The sequence below is a fragment of the Gymnoscopelus microlampas genome, assembly GCF_963454915.1.
Source record: "Gymnoscopelus microlampas genome assembly, chromosome: 4".
In the NCBI taxonomy this organism is placed as follows: Eukaryota; Metazoa; Chordata; class Actinopteri; order Myctophiformes; family Myctophidae; genus Gymnoscopelus; species Gymnoscopelus microlampas.
The window spans coordinates 39,320,069-39,333,267 of NC_139941.1; positions in this window are offsets into that span (position 1 = coordinate 39,320,069).

The window sequence follows — 13,199 nt, forward strand, 5'->3', positions numbered from 1 at the left end:
AGTTCAACAGTGGAGTTGTGAGTTCCTATTATTTTACTGCACACGTTGAATGAGTGCATGAGGGGTTAATTTCTTTCTGTATTCAGTGACCAGTTCCAGGCACAGCGAGGTACAGTATACTTGTATGAACTCATATAGTGGTCTGGTATTCAGACTACTATCCATCTGTGGGTGGGGTGGGCTGTGGGTGAGGGGGAACATACTGGTAGTGCATGTGCTCTGCTCTCAGCAACTTGGAGATAGCGGAGAGTTCACAACACACAAGAACGTTTATGACATGCTGAGATGGGACAACACACATGCACACACGCGCATACGCCCCCAAAAAAACTGTAAAAAAACAACAACTATACAACAAACAGTAATAAGAGTACCGATACCTGTTGAATTGAGAACTACAAACATATTTGAATTATAATGTCTTTGTTTCATATAAGTACAGTAAATGATAATTACCCACAGTGATAGATGAGGTTGTGGTGACATTACAATCTTCAAAATGCACACAGTTGATTTCAAATAAATTGTTAAAATCACATTCAAAATTATGCATCCAATTCATTTTTAAGGTGGTCATCTGCAATCTTTAATGCACACTTTATTACATTTGGTGCAAGAGTCATGTCATGAAAGAACAGTAGAGTTAAATGAACACAAAGTAGATATTCACTGTGGCCTTCTATCTATCTGTCTTTTAAAATACACAGTCCTATCCCTTCTCTTTATTTTTTCTTTTGTTTGCCCTCAAGCTACTCGCCTTGTTCTACTTGACTCCTGAACCATTAGAAAATCAGGCTTATATGCGTTTCCTTCCTGTATGACTGCTTGGCCCCAAATCAGGACAGAGGATCACATATCCATGTATTTTTGATACACAAGTTACACAACCAGAACCAGGCTCATTTCACTTTGAATCCTCTAAGAACGGGGAGAAAATAAAGATAAAAGCATATTGTAGAAATGCGTATTTTTAAACAAATAGGCGGTGTAAATTACCCTCCAAAAGAAAAAAAGGCAAGGTGCACAATCATGTGAGAAAGAAAAAAAATCCTCATTTAACTGACAGTGCTATTTTGTGCAAACATGCAATGCAACTCATTTCACAGCCTCTCGTGATAAATGTTAAGTACAGTAAACAACATGGCTGTACATCCCCAAAAGTACACTGTAAAATACTGATTGTTAAAGCTCCTGTCCAGAACCTTTTTGTGAATCCAGCGTTATTTTGACCAATCTGTATGATAGAGTAGAGTAGAGTATGTTAATACAATATAGCACACATCTGCAGTGGTTGGAGGTGGTTTCCCTGCTCTTCTGTTGAGGAATTCAGACCCTGTGTTTGAGTAGGAAGTATAGGAGCACCATTGACAAGTGGTACCACCTGAAACTCAAAACACATCTGAGGGCTTGGAGCGCAAAGGACGTATGTGACATTTTCTGAATTTTACAGGAGAGCAAAAACAAGCTTTTCATTGATTGTAATTATACTATACTTTTACATATGTGGTCATACTGACATGATACTGACATGATACTGACATGATACTGACATGATACTGACATGATACTAACCATAATACTGACCAAGATACTGACCGTGATACTGACCATGATACTGACCATGATACTGACCATGATTGGGACATGATACTGACATGATACTGACATGATACTGACATGATACTGTACTGACCATGATTCTGACATGATACTGACAAGATATGACCATAATATTGGCATGGCCAGGATACTGACATGATTGACCATGCCTTTTTTTTAAGTAAAAATGATAATTACCATATTATTTTACCATCTGATAGAGCTCATAGAGATCTTTAAAATTATATAGAAAAGTTTTCTCCAAGCCCTCGATATCTCCCCTGCCCAAGCAAACGTTCCGTCTTAGTTCACTGGTTGAAATATTGTCTCCTGTGTGGAAGATCTGGGACCTAGGACATAAATGTATGGATTGCAGCTTAAATTGTACACTGAATGTGTACAAATGTAACCACATGGACCCGTCAAAGATCCATTTGGTTACGTTTGTACACTCTCTGAGTTACAAAGGGATAATTTAACAGATCATTTTAACGTGTAAGGACAATTGGACATGGTGCTGTTCTGAGATGGAAATGCAATAACCCATTCTGCAAGCAGTGATTTGGCTTTGTGTTCATTTCGTTGACTATGACTGAAAAATGTTTGCCGACAACCTTTTTTCACTGACGAAAACGAAATAAAAACTAAGCTTTGATGACTAAAACTATGACTAAATATATTGATAATTTTGTCAACAAATACATACTATTGACTAAAATATTAGGGAGTGACTAGTGGAGAAGAGATCCAGTAGAATGTAGGATTCTAATAATCTGACCACAAAAAATGAAATAATAAAGTTGAGTATACCACCTAGGTTGAAGTGATGTCATAGCATATAACTTTTTTAGTCAAAAAATATTTGATATTTTTCACTGGAAGTAGACTAATAGATGCCAAACACTCACATGCACAAAAAATAAAATAAAAAAATATTGAGACACAAAATAATGTGTTATTGTCAAATACTCATTACTCACTAGAAAGTAGGCACTGTGAATGCAGGTCATTGGTAGACAGACACTACCTAAACACTGGGCTTCGCTGCTCTAATTTAGCGGGCTCTTTGAAATCCTCCTGTTGCCCCGCCCCCTTATCCCACACCTGCTGCGTAGGACTAAAGTGTAAACAGACAGAGCAGAGCGCGGTCTCCATTAAAGCAGCTATACGTATTATTTATAGCAGCTTTAAAACAAAACATCTTTATGTAATGTTTGAAAGTAAAAGAGAGAAACAAACTACATGTCAGTGTTGTTGTCAGGGAGTGGAAACTGCCGAGTCACATCTGCGACAGTTGAAAGACTTGTCCTAACAAACAAACAAACAAACTGCTTTGGTCGTTTAGGTGAGTTAAGGCGCGCGCGCGCGCTGTGTGTGTGTGTGTGTGTGTGTGTGTGTGTGTGTGTGTGTGTGTGTGTGTGTGTGTGTGTGTGTGTGTGTGTGTCGTGTGTGTGTGTGTGTGTGTGTGTGTGTGTGTGTGTGTGTGTGTGTGTGTGTGTGTGTGTGTGTGTGCGTGCGTGCGTGCGTGTGTGTGTGAAACTGACATACTGTACCTAAGGTGCTTGAAGGTGCTGTTGTGTGCAATGCATATTGCTGCATAAGCTGCAAGCAACTTATGCTATCCTAAATGCTATCTGCATCTAAAGTTGCTTTGAATAGCACATCTAGATTTCTATTTAATCCCTCAATTTATTTCAAGGCATACCCTAGTCACATTTCTAGGTGTAGCTCTGTTATAATGTGTGCTTGTTTAAAAATGCTACCAGATAGTGAGGACAGAATAATACATCAATATGTGTAGGGAAGAGAAACATGTTTACTAGGCCAAGGTCTGCAAAGGATGACAAAAAAAGAAGAACTTGATTTTAGCAATGTCTCTGAGCTGGAAAAAGCATGATTTTACAACCCTTGTCACTTGACAGTTGAAGGACAATATGTACCTACTACTACATAATATAGTATGTAGGTTTATTGTCCTTCAGTAGACATATTATGTATACTGTATATAACAAGTACTCTGCTCAATCTAGGCGGTGTTATCATTTTCTTTTGTAAGTGCAGTTCTACTGTTATGGTAGTAATTATTACACAATTTGCAGTAAAAAAAAGTACAAAAAAAATACTACTGGTATTATATTCATGTAAACATTTCAAAATATGTTGTGAGAAATGTATAAGGGTGTGCTCACATACATCCCCCTGCACAACTTTGAGTTTTTTGAGCGTCAGTATTTCAGTTGGTTTAGCAATTGAAAATACACATTACAAACTAGAAAAAGTGCTCCTCAGAGCACAGGTCTCCGCCAGGTCAGGTAGTTATTCTGGCCTCCTGGTGGCGCTATAATAGGCTAATGTGAAAATGGTGCCATTTATTCTTAGGTCTTTCACAGCAATCAGACACTGCATTCATGATTTGAGGCATTTTGTTCCAAAAATGTGTTTTGCTAAATTAGACCTGCTGGTGGCGCTATAACAGGCCAATGTGAAAAGGGTGGCATTTCTTCCTCGGCCTAGTGGGAATGTGTGTGTGAAATTTCACGGAAATCGCAAGCTGCGTTCATGGTTTGAGGCAGTTTGTTCAAAACGGACCAATCCTGCAAACTTTGGATGGCAACCTTAACCAATGAGGATGTAATAAGGGAAATCGGACAGATCCGTGTTGATCACATGACTGTAGAGATACTGTGTACCGATTTGCATGACGTTTGGTTAAAAACTGTAGGAGTAATGTGAAAAAATGGGTTTTGCACAAATCAGCCTCCTGGTGGCGCTATAATAGGCCCATGTGAAAAATTTGGGGTAGAGGTTCTGAATTGGCATCCAGGGAGTGTGTGTGCACAGTTTCGCAGCGACCGGGCCAACGGTGCCGGAGATTAGGTGGTAACACACGGACAGGACGGACGGACGGACGGACGGACACACGGACACACACACGGACGGAGGGTAAAACATACTCTCTCGCCATGCCTTTCGGCCTGGCGGAGACAATAAAGTTGAGTACTTTGTTGGAGGCCCTGAGAAGCTCCGTAGTTGAATATCTGTCAACTATCCATAAGTAAAGCTAACTTTACCGCGGCCTCATTGACTGCCTGGCAATGAATCATGTTCAGTGACTGTGCCTGGCTCTGGAATACTGTATATGTTGTGACAGGATACAGTATATGTATGCTAGGCTCTAGGCGGTATTGTGACAGGATACAGTATATGTATACTAGGCTGTGTATGTTGTGACAGGATACAGCATACAGTATACTAGGCTGTGTACTGCAGGGGTTGACAGACACTAAGGTCTCAGAGGCACTTGCACGTCGGGCAAGTACAGGTCAAGTTCTACTTGCCCAAAAGTCATGCCCACTTGCCCGAAAAGTGAATTACGGTTCATTTTAACTTTTTTACTTTACTTGCAAATTCTGGAGCTGTGCGATATGGACATACCTCAATATTTATGCCAAATATCTCAATAGCTAATATACAATATGACTTATTTTAAATTCCACAGATATCTTGTGGACAACCGTTAGTGTCAAACCCTGTACTGTATGTTGTGTTGCGGCTAATGTTGAAGGTAGTGAGTTGTTGTGACATGGTACATTATACATGTATGTAACTCTTGGTCACTTTAATTTCTTTCTTTCTTTCTTTCTTTCTTTCTTTCTTTCTTTCTTTCTTTCTAGGAGCCGTGTACACAAGAACAGGTACTATGAATCTCCACGCAATTCATGATCATCGCTGCAGCCAAATACTGTGCCCCTAACCTGGTGTAGAGGCAGAGGTTGATACTGCCATTAACAACGCTGATCCGGATCATAACTGGTTCTACCTGCCAGTCCTAGCGAGAATTGCCCCGGGCTGGCCTCCGACGAGAGTCTGCTACCCTGGCACTAGCAAGGAAAGCCCAGAAACATGACTGGCATATCCTGCATGACAACGCTATGACAGTGCTGCCTCTAAACAGACTCAAGTCCTGCCACCCATACAACAAGACGGCACAAGAGGTGCTCAGTTCTATCCCCATGAGGACCTGTCTACAAAGGCATGGATGGTGAGTGGGAGTCAGCTGGGCCGACACGTTGTCACTGCTACAGTGCGTCTGGGACCCAGGAGACGGCATCAAAGGAGAAGACCTGCCACGCCTGCAATGGACCCCGCTGAACCGACTGCGTACCGGGGTTGGCTGCTTCAAAACATCTATGAAGGAGTGGGGCCTGGCAGACAGCGCAGCATGCGAGTGCGGGGAGCTTGAGCAGACTGACTGCCGACCACATAATCACCACCCGTCCCCTGTATTAGACTGCCATCGGAGGCCGGCCTCTTTGATGTGGGACCTGAGACGAGGGCGTCGCTGCTTGACATTGAGCTGGACATCTGATGATGATACACCAAAGAAGAAGAAGGTACAAGAGCCAAGGTGATGACCCCAGACGGCAACAGTGAGGAGTTTGACATCCGGGCAGGGGTGTTGCAGGAGCGCTCTGAATGGCATGGCCACTTGGCCAGTGTGTGCATTTGTGAATGCTGGACCCTGAAGCCTGCTCTACAGAAGTCCCTGGCCGCTGTGCCACACCAGAATGCTATGTGCAGTAAACATCAACCAGGATGAACATGTTACCAACAAACATCTGTATGGGAGGCTACCAAGGGTGAGCGAGAAGATGGCAGCCGAGAGAACGGGGCTGGTTGGAGGAGACGGGACTGCAGACGCCGCTGGAGGGCTCGTCTGGGGGACGAACTAGAGAGAGGGCGGCTCTCTATCCATCGGTTCCAAAGTTTGACCCTGGTCATCACTTCTTACACAACTGTTGAAGTCAAGTAGAAGACGGCTCAAGGTAGGAACCTTTTTCTTTTTGCTGCTGCTTGTGCTGTATGCTGTACTAATGTGATTCAAGCTGTTATTGGTGTCATTTTGGGACCCAATGGCCCAACATGTTCAGTGACTGTTTCTGGCTCTGGAATTGAATGCTGATGTGAATCTAAAGTTTTGTATGTTGTGTTGTGTCTGCTGTTAAAGCTAGTGAGTTGTAACAGGGGAACAGAATATGTGTATGTGGCTCTGGGTCACTTAACCTATGTGTAAGTTTAGTATTTCCTTTTGGGCTTCGACATAACAGCCATCAATTCCAAATATTCATTTGGAATAGATCGAAGACTGATGTGGATCTGCAGTATGTCAGCTGTGTTATACAGTAGTTGCTGTTGAAGGTTGTGATCTGTGACAGGGTGGCTGATATTAGGTCATGACTGGCTTGATGGCAACACCTCCTCTGTCTATGTAGGCCTATTCCTCATGGCCATTATTCCTCCTTTCTTTATTTCTCTCTAGTTTCTGGGACCCCATCTACATGATACAATCCTTAGTGTTAATTAACTCGAGTGTACAAATTGAACCAAATGCACACATCATATCTACATACATGCATGCACATGCATGCTCATACATAGCTATACATGTTATGCCTGTCACTTCTCAGCCAGGGCTAACCTTCTTTAAGATATATTTGTCAATGAATGTCAATATATCACTACGTAAATACATTGTTATTTTGGAGTATTTTCTCTTTATACAAGGTAAGGTATAAGCAATTAACATTTCTGACAACATACATTTCTCTACATGTGTTCACATACTATATAGAAAAGGCAGAGAACCTGTGGTGGCATATGATTTATTCATCATAAATCATTCCTTGTTGCTTTGCCGTGTCATATACTTGACCCATGTTTGAGTTAAACAAATGCAGTAAATTTAGCTTCTCAGACCTGTTGCTGTCACAGAGCTCTACATAAAACGGTTGCTGTACGTTTCCCAAGGGTATACGTCAGTGACGTACGGACTGTGCTGTTTGGTTGTTTGCTGTGCGCCAGTACCAGTAATGTGGTTTAATAAGCTATTAAGATGTCGTTGTTTTTTGTATTGTTTGTTTGTAGGCTATTCTATTTTCTGAACATGCAGTATTTTGTGAAACCGTTGTAACAGACATGACGATGTGTTTATGATAACACTGTTGGCACAGTCATATCTTAAATCCAATGCCTGTATTGGCCCATTTGAATTGGTTTAAAACAGTGGTTTTCAACCTTTTTTGCGTCAAGGACCCCCAAATTGACACATCTTAGCCCAGGGACCCCTATTTGAAAAGATATGCCAGGGACTCAACCATTTTGATTCCTTGGGGGTCCCAATCTACACTGTAGTATCATCATCAGTGTTCATTTAACTCTGAGAGTAACGGGTCCATTTGGTTCCATTTTTGTCCAAAAGAGTAAGACTAAATGATCTGCCAAAATGAACAGTGTGTAACAGGCCAGTAGACTGGGCAGAGGATCATTTACAGGGGAGCTAATGTGAATGACACCTAGAGGAACACAGCTGATCACTGGTCACTGCTCACAGCACCATGCTGACCGGAGCCAAATAACACAGAGCTTATACCAGATCCCCATTAACCCATTAATACCTGGATCTATGTCATTTTTAGATTTGAGCTAAAAAGCATTATTTTACACTTTGGGCTATTCAAAAATAGCAGATCTACAAGCTCATAGCGCGGCACCGAGTGCCGCGCTATGAGCTTGTAGATCTGCTATTTTTGAAAAATCGTGAAAATGTGTGCTAATCTTTGAATATATATATATATTTTTAAAGCGAACATTTTTAACTCAAATCTTTGCTTCTGGGGGTCCCTGGAACATCATTTTTGGATGGGGGTCCGTGGCCAAATACATATAATTTCTTGACATGAAAAAGATTGAGCACCACTGATATAGAAACATACGTTTTTCAGAAAACTGTTGAGATTTAGGAGACATGTAGAATCGGCTTCAGGTCTCAATGGGTTAAAAGCATAACGTCATCAATTCATGAGTCAGTGTTTGGTAGAATTATGCAGAATGTAAAGAAAATCCAAAGACGTCCATAAACACTGGATAAATCAATTCGACTCTGTTCAGTCAGTGGTAAATACAGCAGCTAGTTACCCATTCATATTAACCCATTAAGACCTGAGGCGATTCTTTAAAAAAAAATCGAAATCCTAACAGTTTTTTGAAAAAAATATAAAAAATATTTTTTCACGATTTTTCAAAAATAGCAGATCTACAAGCTCATAGCGCGGCACTCGGTGCCGCGCTATGAGCTTGTATATCTGCTATTTTTGAATAGCCAAAGACATCTAAAGTGACACAGAAGCGTTCCAGGTATCAATGGGTTAATCACGTTTGAAAAGACATCAATAAAGCGGCCCAATGAAAACATGCAATTAAGTATTTATCGGCCTATTGTGATCCGCGTTGTCAGAGGTCATGCGCCGACATCAGTGGCAGCATGTATGTTTGTTTTGTGTGCATGCATGTGCACGTGTGTGTGTGTGTGTGTACTTTAATATGGCCTAACGCTATGACAGGCAACAATGACGCAGACATACAATGTAAGATACACACCCACACCCTGTCTTGTTGCGGCACAGCAAACAGCTTTTGTTCCATCGTGCCCTACACTGCTCTCCCACAGTGCAGTCCACAATGAAATATAATAATTGACCCATTCAAACCGGGAATGCATCTGTCATTTTAAGATTTCTTTGGCTATTCAAAAATAGCAGATCTACAAGCTCGTAGCGCGGCACCGAGTGCCGCGCTACGAGCTTGTAGATCTGCTAAGAAAACATTTTTGCAAATCTTTTTAAATAATTATATTTAAAGAGCGAACAAAACTAAAATCTTTGCTTTTGGGGGTCCCTGGAACAACCTCACTTTGAGATGGGGGTCCGCGACCAAATGCACATCATTTTTGGGGGTCCTTCATATGAAAAAGTTCACTATTGAAAAACCACAGCACTGATATAGTAACATACGTTTTTTTTCTCACAATACTGTTAGGATTTAGAAGACATTTTGTAGAATGGGCCTCAGGTCTTGAATGGGTTAAGGGTTTCAGAAATGATAATACAGACAATAAAGATAGTCCTCCCTCTTCGTTCCTCCACCTTCTGCTGTCAGGCAACATTAGAAGGCATGTGAGAGGAGACATGAGGAGGAGGAGGAAGAAGAGGAGGAGGGGATGGAGGAGAGACACAGCTCCTTCTCTCCACAAATGTAATCTCCCTGATGTTACATGGTGCTGCAGCCTAAACTGATAAATTGCAGATTAAATGGCGGCCACACTCCACTTCACCCTATATACACCCTTGCCACCACGCACCCCCCTTGGTTTCACACTTTTCTAGCTATTCGCTTGCCTTTCTTGACCTGTCAATTCTGCCTAATCGTGAGCGGCACTAAAACACCAGGTCTCGACAGAGCCAGATCAAGAATGATGAACATCTCTTCAGTGGCAAAGAATAGAAAAAAGAAAAAAACTTGCGCTCCTAACTCTACTAGAAGGCTCTGCATCACTTATGCAGAAATCAGCGGCGTAGCCGGCACCCAGGAATTATGCCTGCTGACAGGAGATGCATGAGGTGCGCATTGTGTGAGGCTGGGCTGGGGGGGAGCCTTGACAAGTTGTAGTTAACTGCGGCAATGACGACCCCAGAACACAAAGGATTCAGCACAGCATATTAATTTGGATTTGAGCTAAAAAAGTATTATTTTACACTTTGGGCCATTCAAAAATAGCAGATATACAAGCTCATAGCGCGGCACCGAGTGCCGCGCTATGAGCTTGTAGATCTGCTATTTTTGAAAAATCGTGAAAATGTGTGCAAATCTTTGAATATATATATTTTTAAAGCGAACATTTTTAACTCAAATCTTTGCTTCTGGGGGGTCCCTGGAACAAAATATTTTGAGATGGGGGTCCGCGGCCAAATGCATATAATTCTGGGGGTCCTTGACATGAAAAGGTTTGAGAATCACTGATATAGAAACATACGTTTTTTATATATAATATACTGTTATACTGTTGAGATTTAGGAGACATTTAGAATCGGCTTCAGGTCTCAATGGGTTAATGGTGGAGCATCCATGTCAATAATTCCCTGTTTTTGGGTTGTGTCCAGCACACACACACACAAGCACACACATGCACGCGCAAAGGCGTACACTCACACATATGCACACCTGCGCGTGCATGTCGCGAGCACACACACACACACACACACACACACACGCACGCACGCGCGCATGTTCAAACATCATTCCTATAGTGTTTCTCTCCAGGATTTAGGATTTTTTTAACCAGAAAGTTTTCTTTCTCCAACAGAATAAGTGGCATTCCAGCAGGCAAAAAAAATGAAAGGTGAATATAAATATCACTGTATACATCTGTGTTTAATTATTTATCTACTTTCTCAAAAACCTTGCCTAGGGGGGCCACAACCCTAACCCACACCCATGAATACAAAGAAATAAGTCATTAAAATCCTAACTGCATGTTGCTGATGTCGTCTATGGAAATATTTGTAATGTATATTCTAATTTTTCTGAATAAATTAGGGAGAGATGCATTTCCATGTAAATTTATTCAAGGCAAAAGGAAGAGAGAGTGGGGGGTGCGGTAAGATCTGCCAGATTATGCATAATTGTAGTATTGTAGCCCTCATTTCTACATCTAGCGCCGTATTGCCTGGTCATTAAATTCTAAAATAATGGCAACCTCACAGCTTCTCCATCCTAATTGCCCCTTCCATACAATTGCCTTCTCAAGACAATATGATGAAGTGTACTGTAGAATGTGTTAATAAGATGGCATTTCTAACTGGGGAGGACAATCCTTTTGGAGTTCAATTCCCCGTGTGTACTAGACGGAGTGACTTCTCTCACTCTCGGGGTCTTTCTTCTTTTACTCACCTGTTTACCGTTTGATGCCTTTGAGGCAAGCAAACAACTAGGGGTTCAACTGTAACTCTACCTCACAGATCTGGAGAAACTTGGGATTTCATCCTGTCTCTGCTCATCACAATAAGTGGTGAAATCAAAGACGTGGGGGGAAGAAAAAAAAGCTCATTAATACTAAAAGATCTGTCTCCAATCTACTCTGTGGTCGGGAGGATTTCTTTTTTCCTTTTTTTTGCAGCGTGCATTCTTTCAAATGAAATGCAACACTAGCTAATTGCACGGCCGTATCAGCACAGTTGGAGCACAGTATACATTTCAAAGGAATATAAGCATGCCTTTTAAATATAGTATCTCTCAATCGAGAGCAGAGAAACTGTACCAGGGAGAGAGAAAGCATTGGTGTAGAAGATGGTCTATTAGTGATGATGGTGAGATTAGGAGGGCATGTAGCTTCCCCCTGCCTACCTTTCACTCATTACCGCTCATTTGCCATCTAAACATCTTCCACTTCACACAAAATAAATGACTCAAAATACAGTACCGTCTCTATTCAAACATCTCTGGCAATCTCTATTGTATCCTTATTTGAACCACGTTTGGGAATTCAGTCTTTAGGAATAATAGGTGTACTCGCAGACAACACCGTAAAATCCTCAGTGTTAATGTATCAATTTGTAACTCTGAGAGTTTACAAATGTAACCAAATGGACCCTCGCGCAGGTCCATTTTGGTTACATCTGTACACTCTCGAGAGTAAAATTAACGCTAAGGATTTTACTATGTAGTGGTTGTGTCGTGTGAGACGAAAAGGTTATTGTAATACTTCTGAAGTGTCCCCAGTGGACCTTTTTGTCCACGGTTCAACTCGGTGGACTCATCAAGACTCGGTTCTTCGGGGCTTGGTCTCACTGCGCTGCACTCTCTAGCACCAAAACCTCCCTCCCAGGAGTCCCCTGGTGTAGTCTTCCCTCATCTCGCCCATCCTCTCTCTCTCAGCTCATTCTGTCTCTGACGTTTAGCCATGCTTCATCTCCACATCCTTAAAAGCAGAAATTAATGACAAGCGCAAAGCTGCTCATTTATAATTGCTTCATTATACCGTTGTGTTCTCCTGACAATAATGGTGTTGCTGGTGTTTTTCTAATTATGTGGCATTTTTTTGCTCGTTATCAAGGACTTCAGGTAATTGTGGAGAAAATAATGACTGCCTGCCTGCCTTGCGTCCTCCGTCTCTCATGGATTGCACATCACAAAGCAGTCTCAGTGCAACCTGGAGCCTTATCAAGGAGCCTGTTTGGTTGCCTTTTAAAGCTGACTCCATTTATACCACCAGTCATCAGAGCTGGCCCAATGGCTCGAGTGTCTTTAATGAGCATCTTGTGTTAAAGTGTTTAACTCAAAGGTTTTATGACAGATTGGAATCTTCCTACTCTATTGTAGTCTTTTTTTTGGTAAATCTGCATGATTTATTTATGACATTTTGAGTTAATTTGTCTGTTTTTGGTCCCGTTTTCTCTCTCTGCCTGCTGTTTTATAGTTTCGGTAATCAAAAATGTACATCTCGAAAAATTCAAAATGACAAAAAAAAACACAAAACACTTACCGGAACACAGACACGCATATGGAGGCCCCCGCTCTGTGAATGTATTAACCCATTAAGACCGGGAACGCATTTGGGTCATTTTTAGATTTCTTTGGCTATTCAAAAATAGCAGATATACAAGCTCATAGCGCGGCACCGAGTGACGCGCTATGAGCTTGTAGATCTGCTATTTTTTTGAAAAATCATAAAAAATGTGTGCAAATCTTTGAATGTATATTTTTGA